Raw genomic sequence first — 10023 nt, forward strand, 5'->3', positions numbered from 1 at the left:
CTGCAGTCATGTATGGATGTGAGAGTTGGACTGTGAAGAAGGCTGAGTGCCGAAGAATTGATGCTTTTGAACTGTGGTGTTGGAGAAGATTCTTGAGAGTCCCTTGGACCACAAGGAGATCCAACCAGTCCATTCTGAAGGAGATCAGCCCTGGGATTTCTTTGGAAGGAATGATGCTAAAGCTGAAACTCCAGTACTTTGGCCACCTCATGCAAAGAGTTGACTCATTGGAAAAGACTCTGATGCTGGGAGGGATTGGGGGCAGGAGGAGAAGGGGATGACAGAGGATGAGATGGCTGGATGGCATCACTGACTCGATGGACTGAGTCAGTGAACTCAGTGAACTCTGAGTCTCACTGAGTCTCAGTGAACTCTGAGTCTCACTGAGTCTCAGTGAACTCTGGGAGTTGGTGATGGACAGGGAGGCCTGGCATGCTGCGATTCATGGGGTCGCAAAGAGTCAGACACAACTGAGCGACTGATCTGATCTGATCTCTGATTCTGACTTTTAATACCATAGATTAGCTTTGCCCTGTTTTTAAAGTTTATTTAAATGTTGTTCAGTCGCTCAGTTGTGTCTGACTCTTTGCAACCCCATGGCATATATTTTGAAATGGCAACCCACTCTAGTATTCTTGCCTGGGAAATCCCAGGGGCAGAGGAGCCTGGTGGGCTACTATCTATGGGGTTGCGAAGAGTTGGGACACAACTGAGCAACAAACATATATTAAATATATTCTTTTGTGTTTGTTTTGTTCAATATTATGTTTGTGAGATTGTATGCAGTTGTATTTCATCCATTCTCACTGCCCTGTAGGTTCTACCCAGTGGATATTCAATAAATTTGTCCATGTATCTGTTGACTTGGCATTTGAATAGAGTCCAGTTTAGGGTCTGCTTTGTGGGTGCTCCCTGGAGGGTAGCATCCACGCTTCTACCCAACCAAAATTGGTTTGGAGCTGGGGACTAATGACGCAATACACTCACAAGAGGATTTGAAAGATTAATCACATAGTAAAGCTTTCTGGGGACAGCAGGGCCCACACTCAAACCAGCATGTTTGGCTTAAGCAGAAGATGCAAGTGGCTCTAGTTTTTACAGTGGATGGAGAGAGGGGGATCAAAGGTGAAGACGCCCTCTCCCACTGGCTGGAGTTTCAGGAGTCTCACCTTCCCACTCATGCCAAGGAAGCAAGTATCTAGCTTTTCTTATTGGCATGTCCAGGAGTGGAGTGAAAAGGGAAAGAATAATGGGGCTTGCAGGCTATCATGGTCAAACATCAAAAATGGAATCAGACTCTTTCTTTTACGGTTATTATAAGTAGTACTGCTGTAACATTCTTGTACAAGCCTTTTGGCAAACATATCACACATTTCTAATGGGTGGGTGTCTCTAGGACTGCAATTGCTGGGGAATATGCTTGTCTTGGGTAAATACTGCCAAACAGTTTTTCAAAGTGATTATACCAAATTACATTCCCTTCAACAATATTTATGGCTGTACCAGTTTGTTTATCCACTCTGCAGCTGAGGGACATTTGGTTTGTTCCCATTTTGGGGGGGATTACAAATAAAGCTGCTGCAAACATTCATATGCAATTTTGGGGTAAACACAGGTTTTCATTTCTTTCGGGTAAAAACTAGGAATGGGACAGCTAGGTTGTATGGTAAGTCTACACTGTGCTGTGAGAGAAACCAGGCACACTGTTTTCCAAGGTGGCTGTGCATTTTGCACCTCCACCAGCAAAGTATGTGAGTTCAAACTGCTCCACAATCTCCTGAGTACTTGGATTGGTCAGTCTTTACTTTTAGTTATTCTTTTAAGTGTGAAGTAGTATTTAATTGTGCTACTGAGTTGTATTTCCTTAAGAACTAATGATGGTGAACATATATGGATGACTATATATGTTGCCATCCATATATGTCCTTTGGTGAAGTGTCTTTTTCAAATCTTTTGTCCATTTTTAAAGCTGAGCTGTTTTCTTACTGTTGAGTACAGCGGGCTCTCTGTTTATCTTGGATACAAGTTCTTTATCAGGCAGATGGTTTGCAAATATTTTCTCCTAGTTTGTGACTTGTGTTCTCGTTACCACAACAGTATCTTTTGAATAGCAGTAGTTCTTAATTTTAGTGAAGTACAAACAACTTTTCTTTTACGGATTGTGCTTTTTGTTTTTGTGTCTTACCTAAGAAACCTTTGCCTACCCTCAAGTCACAAAGATTTCTATAAATTTTATATTTTCAGGTTTTACATTTAGGCCTGTGACTGATGAGCCTATATTAACAAACTTCAAAAGGTATTTGAAAAAGGGTCTGATAATGGACACATTTAAAGAGGGCAGAGTTTACTTCCAGTAAAACACTCAAGATAGATTAGGAGGAAACTATTAGATACACATAGTTTCTGTGTATAGAGTCAAAAGTTAAGATTTTCTGCTAATTCAGAGTTTATCTTTCAGAAAAAACTGGCAAGAAGTTCTAGGGATGATGGGGGCTGCTTTCCTCTCTGAATCCTCCCTTTGATAGATGTATCACCTTTATATAATATTTATGCAGTAGTCTACAAATATGCCCTTTCAGTCTATAAATAATTTCACAGTCTTTGTTTGTTTTGCTTCTCTGCTCCTAAGAGGACCATTTGTTTAGCCCTTCAAAAAGTTAAGAGTTGAGAGGGAGATTTGTTTAATGTAACATGACAAACAAACCCTAAGTAGCATAACAAATACACAGAGTTCATCGTGTGATCAGGATAATTATTAATTTGTAATGAATAACTTTTAACAATCACCCACCAACGTCTAGGATCTGCCTGAACCAACTGAAGAATTATTCATCTTATGGAGTGAAGAAACTTCACTTCTTTCATTTTATGGGTTATCTTCTTCTGTCTACCTTGAGCCACAGTTAAAGTTCATGAGCTATTTTATTCTTCCTTTTACAGAGGCAAACGACAACTCATTGGTTCGGGAAGCCCCAATGGCATTAGTTCCAATAGGCCTTGTTCTAGAATTCCCACTGGTTTTACAATGGACTTTTCAAGTTAAAAACAAAAACCCAGTTCCAAGAATTATAAAAAGGACATAAAGCCAAATGTTTGTTGGTTCTCTATATTCCAAAGCAGCTAACCAGCAAAAATGCTGTGTCAGGGAGGATCCATGTTTTACTTAGGTAACCTTTAGGCAAGGGAAGTTTTTATAGCATCTATCACCTTGTGTACTGAAGGCAGAGTAAGCAGCAGTCAGCGGACTTTAGAGACAATGCTAAAGTCTGTGCACTAACTACTGGGTAGCCATGGGTCACCACTGCAAAGGCATTTGACGGAGAAGGCATGGTGGAAAGGGGCAGGCACGAGGCTCCTGATGCACAGCAGTAAACTACAGTGGTAAGCAAGGTGAGGACTTCAGAATCCTACTACCAGCCCCGCATCTTTCATATCTAGACTTGAGGGTATTTACCTGGCAACTCCACACAGTCCCACGCTCTTGTGGTCTTCACCCAGGATATCTTGAATGCCACAAAGTAACCTCCTTTTCTTCCCAGGCTAAGACTTCCCAGGGCTCTGTGGTCTCTATGAATTACATACAGATTTACCTTGTTCACTATCGGTTTTGATGCAGCTGTGGCCAGCCACCCTAGCATAGCTGAGCGTGGTCGAGGGCCCCACAGAATCCTGTGGGGATGGCCAACAGAACTCACAGGGCTTTTTCCATCTAGGTTCTTTATGGAAGTTCCTTTTCATAGACCTGTATCCTGCTGGAACATATGCGTTATATGGATTCTGTGGTGACCTGGGCTGCAGAGGAACCCGGGACATAGTTGAGAACTTGAAAATAAGAATGCAAAAGACAAGTAAGACAGCTCTCGGGGTTGAAGTGACACTACTGGAAAACTAGCTACATGTTGATACGGCTTGAGTCTTGAGATCTGGTCGACTGATGAACTGCAGCATTACCATTCATCTTGATCCTCAAAAGGGCTTCAGGCCATGTAAAGCCTCCTTGTTGCTAAGTTTTGTTTAGTTTTGCTTAGTTCCATAGTTTTGCCACTAGATCACCAGAGCTTTGGAATTTGGAAGGGATATATGGTTTGTAATTTATAAAAACATGTTTGAAAAATTATCCCATAAAATCGAGAACATCAGTCTGAGTTAGGTATGAATCTATCTTTTCCCAGAGAGGAATGCATCTTTGGAGTTCTTCTGACTATGGTAGGATCTTCCTCCCAGGAGGGGTTTCCGCAGGCTACTCAGAGAATAAGTCTAACAACTCAGATCCAGTGGATGACAACTGACACTTATATCATCTTTTTGGGGTGCTTCCCCCCCGTTACCAGTGACAGAAGAAGGGCAGTGCACTTAAGAAATAAACCAATAAATTGGAAAGTCCAGGTCAAGCCTGGCATTTTTTATTCTATCATGCTCCTTCATCTGACTATGCCCTAGGATCACAAGCTCAGATAGGCAGGAAGGAGGAGGAGGGGCCTGGGACCTCCTGTTGCCCATCCTGGTGGAGGCTATAAATAGGTAGCACAGGAGAGCAAGCTGCTAGTGTGTGGGCAGCCTTTTCTGTATCAGGGCCCCCTTTTCTAGGCTCTTTGGTGGTTCTTACATTGGAAATGACAAGGGCTATAGACCAGAACAGGGAGCATATATTCATATAATGGCCAGTTTTGTCTCAAGCATTTCCCTTTACGTACTTCAACTTCTTTAACTCATAAGCAAAGCCTTCCTGGGACGAAATTCATACTTATAAATCCAATACACTAAACTTTAAATATTAGGAGTCTAAAGGCCTCCAAGTGTTCCAATATCAAGAATAATTTTGTAAGATTTCACCTTAAAAAAATGTACATTGCTTAAACATTTCAAACCAGTTACAAAGCTATCATTCTACTAGATCAAGATTACCCTTCCTGTGATACATTTATAAAATATCAAATACGCAAAGCCACTTACTTACTTCACACAAAAATGTTAATGCTAATGGGTCTTTTCCTTAACTATTCCTATGCTTTATTCATATTCTATTTATTTAACCTTTATTTCCAGGTTAAAAAATGCTTACGCACCTAAGGCAGGCAGTTATCATACCAGGGTCTGCTAGCAGACTCCTGGGCTGGGAGGAGGAGAAGCATATTTGAGAACCCATGGGCAACACTAAATTCTATATAAAGTTATGTTAATCACTCCATAATGTCAAAGGAGTAATAATTGGATGAAATAGTATATAATATATAATATCTTGGATTTGCTTTAAAATACTCTAGGGAAAAAAAAAGTTAAAATGTAAATATATACCTAAATACATAAATGTAGGCGTGATCACCTAGTCCATTTCCCTGTGTTCAAGTTTTATTTTATGTATTTTTTTCTCCCTAAAACTCCAAAGCTCTTAGTCACATTGATTACTTGACTAAGTTTTGAAATTCTAAGATACATAAACATATATGTTTGTGAGCTAAGTCACTTCAGTTGTGTCTGACTTTGCAACTCTATGGACCGTAGTTCACCAGGTTCCTCTGTCCATGGGATTCTCCAGACACGAATACTGGAACGGATTGACATGCCCTTCTCCAGGGTATCTTCCTGTCCCAAGGATTGAACCCATGTCTCTTAGATCTCCTGCGTTGCAGTTTCTTTACCACTGGCACCATCTGGGAAGCCCAAATATACATGCTTAGATATGTAAATACCTTTACATAAATATCTCTAGAGATCACTGAAGCCCTGATGGAAATGTGCATTCTTTCATATTCATAGAACTATGCAACATTTGAGGATCTTTAAAATTAGATCCATTTGGATTTTGGATATTTCGTATGGTTTTCTTCTGACTCAATGGCAGAACTTACAGATTCATGATACTACAGTCCCTTTGAATCAGATAATGTCTCCTAACTGCTATTTTTAACAGTTTCTGTATTCTTTATGACACTACTAAATGGATTAATATCAACACGATTGAGTAGTAACTCAACGGTAATGTTCAACAGTGTTTCTACTTAAATTCTTGATTCTGAGACTGTACTTCCTTTATTTTTATACTGAAAATGTTGATTCCTAAAATAATACACATAATCACTATTATGTTTACTTATACTTAGCACAAGAAAATGATTTTAAAATACAACATTAATATGATCAATAAAGCTACAGGATTAAGTCTAATATTTTTTATGCAGTTTCCTTTTTTTTAAACTGTCTCCCAAATGTCATTCCCATTAAGTATGTGTAGGCAAACCATGTTCCAGAGCTTCACTGTCCAATACAGAAGCCACTGGCCATATGTGGCTACTGAGCACCTGAATGTCCAAACTGAGAAGTGCTACATGTATAAATCACACACCAGATTTCAAAGACCTAGCACAATAAAAGAATGTAAATATCTCAGTCTTAAATTTTAAATAATTCTTAAATCAATAATTTGATACTGATAATATCCGGACAACATTTTCATTATTTGGGCCTTGACTGGCAAGCAGGACTCCCTCATGACTGGGACTCTAGTAGGCAGAAGATGAAACCACTCACTCATGCAGATGAAATTTGTCCTCTAGCACCCTCTACTGACAGAGCTCAACAGTGAGCCTGCTGACAAGGAAGAAATGTGATATCACAAGCAAAGCAGTGAAAGGTGGATTGGAATAAGGAGATGTTAAGTGAGAACTGGCACACCTTCTCTAAGGAGGGCTTGCTCTTTTGCTTTCATGGGCTTTTCACAGGTACATAAAAGACAAAGAGTTTCACCAACAGCCTTAATGAGATCTTGCAACCTCTGCTGGGTGGCCATTTCCTTGTTTTCTCACAGATCTCTGATTCAGACTGGCGATGATGAGAGTTTGTTTGTTTGCCTTAAATGTTTTGCGAAATTATGGTCCCAGGATCAGGCTTGGAACTTCTGGGCCATCTCTGGTATCACCAATCCCAAATTATACAAAAGAGGCACCAAAATGTTTTACATTGATTTACTGAAAGGATGTTGGGAGTTCCCTTCCTGATCCTAACAGAAGCATCAATAGAACATTTATCTAACCCACAGGGAAAGAGTGTACATCTGATTTTGAGGGGTCTGAGAGGAGAGGGTTACAGCGGTAGTCAAACAGATAGACCAGCAGGTTTAACTTAACAATGCTTGCCAGAAGCAACAAAGCCTTTCTGAAAAGTAAACCAGCCAAGGACAGAACTTAGGTACAGCACTGCCAGGAGTAGAAGGCAAGGGAGGAGAAGATAAAAGTAAGGCATGAAGGGATCTCATGAGTTTTGCTGCTTCATCCTACATTACACCTTCTGCTCTTCTTCCATGTTGTTCCTTATCCTGTTGACGAGGCCAGACTATCAGGGGTGGCAGTCACAGACAAAATTTCAAGGTAAGATGTTTTCACTTGTAGGGACTACACTGCAGAAGAAAATATGGGAGAGAATGGGGTCATGGAAGATGGGCCTGTGGCCCGACTCCCCCTGCCTCTCCTCACGTTCCCTGGGGCACCTTATATTCGAGAGACCACCACTTCAAGTTTCTGTCATGTCCTGTCCTGTGTCCCTTTTGCCCCTTGGTTGGCACACAGGGAGGCGACTTAAAAAGGAAAGCCACGTTGGGGGAGGACAAGGTGCAAGGGCTTGGTAGTCATGAGGCCTTTCTAGTCCCAACTCTGAAACTGACATGTTGTAGGAATAAGGCCCCTCTGGGCTGCAGGGTCTCTATCAGTAAAGTTAGAGCTGTTCCAACTCCATGGCCCTATCAGAAAAGTCAAAGGATGAAAGAGGTGACAGAGCCAGGATTTGGGGAAAAGGTGAAGAGAAAAACAGCAGACACAAAAGCCCTTGGTCTAATCTCCTGGTATTAGCACTGAAGCAGGTGACTCACTCTGGCCCACCCAGAACTGCCCATTATTCCTGGCCCACCACTCCCATTTTCTCCTCTGACCTCTTGGGAAGACAAATTCTGGTAAGTCATAGACACAAGACACAGTCTTAGTCATCAACTCAGTAAAAGCTACTAAGAGTCACATGGATGGCTTCTTTGCACTTTGAGAGCAAATCTCGTTCCAAAGCTGCACGAACTCTGCCACACCTATGTGGACACGCAGAAGGCGTGTCCTGTGCCTTGCCTCTACCAAAGCCCAGGTTTACAGCCTTCTAGGTGCTTTGCATTGATTAAATAGCATGTCTTATACATTCAACCTCTGTAGCCCTGTCACCAACCCTCATCTCTTGTCCTCTCCACCCAAAGCTTGCCCATTCTTCCACCCTGCTAAGTGTTATTCCAGACCTGCTCTGTTGCTAATTCCACGCTATCAGACGGCTTGATGTTCCTGCCCTCAAGACTGTTCCACCCCATAGTGTTCTGACTGCCTGTCAATAAATGTGTCTGTGGAGACTGTAACAAAGATATTACTCGTTTAGTCAGCTATTATATGCGGTGATGGGCCAGCCCTTATATTATCCTCCTGTTTTATTTAGTGCACAACACCAAAACGGTAAGTACTTCATAACATAATTTTATTTTCTAATACGATTCTGTTTTCAGAGGTTTCTAGAGAAAAGAGTTTACATTCTGACTTGAAAACCTTCCTTACTACACTGTATTCCTGACAAGAAACCTCCAGAAATACCCTAATGAGCCCCCGAAATCATTGGTCTTTAATCCTAAATTAGATGTAATAAAATATCTAACTGGCATGTGGGATGAATTTACCTCTCCAAATCTCATACCCTCAGATCTTCCCAGAACATTCACATACAGGTGGGCTCTGGGAGAATAATAGGCCTCAGAAAATAATTCACTTTGTTTCCCCCAGAAGTGACCCTTGTCCAGTCAACCTGATCTGACTTTGCTTACCTAACACTCTGACCTAGCCTACTGAGATTAAAGCTTATGACTAGAACTCTTTTCCTTCCTTGTTGACTTTACACATATCCTTTCAGGTGTATAGATTATTTTATGAGGAAGACTAAATGGTGTATAGTAGCAAAAAAGCAATTCAGCTTCCCCTTACCACCCCAAATTAGCAAACAACCATCATAAGTCCTGACTGGGGAGTGTTGGGCTTTCTCCCTGTGGGTGAAAGTATCCAAGTGAAGGCTGGGTGATCGGCAGCCAGAGGATTTCACATTGATTCACAGCTGGAAATCAGGAGTCCTGAGTGTTATTTCAACCTCACAACTCAATGAGTCTCTTTCCTGTGCATAGAGAGAAAGAGAAAAAGTGGAGAAGTCCGACTCCTACAGCCCTTGTCTTGGCACTTCATCAGACCATGTATTAAAGGTTTTGTGTATTAAAGTGTATTAAAGCAGATATACTATCTTTTCAACTAAGTTATAGGTCCCCAGAGGCAGAGTGCACTGCCTTTCTTTTCCCATTCCACTCTTGACAGTACATAGCCTAGGGTTCACTGTTTAAAAGGTATTCAATGACGCCCAAATTTGCTCATCCTTTTAATGGCACGCTTTAAAGTTACTCCTGAATACTCCATATTCAGGGATATGGAGATACAGTGAAGACTTGGTGCCTGCACAAAAGAAACCCCGTAACATGGGTGTGTAGAAAGACTGACTTGTAATGAAGGCTATCTCATAGTTATGGGTGTTGGCATATCCAGAAATCACAGTTATGGGAAAGAGAAGTTCAAATGAGGAAACTGAACATTCTTGCTTGTGAGATGGATGAAGAAATATTTGACAGATGAAATCCTCTGGACCTGGGGATGAACTGGGACTCAAAGGATGAACAGTGTTTTACCAGGTAAAAAGTGAAAACCTAAAAACTTGGATGGAACACCCCAGTCAGTGATAGCAGGACACACTTTCTTCTCAAGTGCACGTGGAGCATTCTCCAGGGTAGACCACATGTTAGTCCATAAAACACATCTCAATAAATTTCGGAGAAGGCAATGGCACCCCACTCCAGTACTATTGCCTGGAAAATCCCATGGACGGAGGAGCCTGGTAGGCTGCAGTCCATGGGGTCACTAAGAGTCGGACACGACTGAGCGACTTCACTTTCACTTTTCACTTTCATGCATTGAA

General features: G+C 41.4%; 1 protein-coding gene across 5 annotated transcripts in view; it reads right to left on the reverse strand.

Moving 5' to 3' along the window:
• Positions 1–10023, reverse strand: part of ACKR2 (atypical chemokine receptor 2) — a 75222-nt gene that overhangs the window by 37498 nt on the left and 27701 nt on the right. The gene's annotated exons all lie outside the window — the stretch shown is intronic.

Source organism: Bison bison, unplaced genomic scaffold (genome assembly GCF_000754665.1).
Source record: "Bison bison bison isolate TAMUID 2011002044 unplaced genomic scaffold, Bison_UMD1.0 scf7180017864043, whole genome shotgun sequence".
Classification (NCBI taxonomy): domain Eukaryota; kingdom Metazoa; phylum Chordata; class Mammalia; order Artiodactyla; family Bovidae; genus Bison; species Bison bison.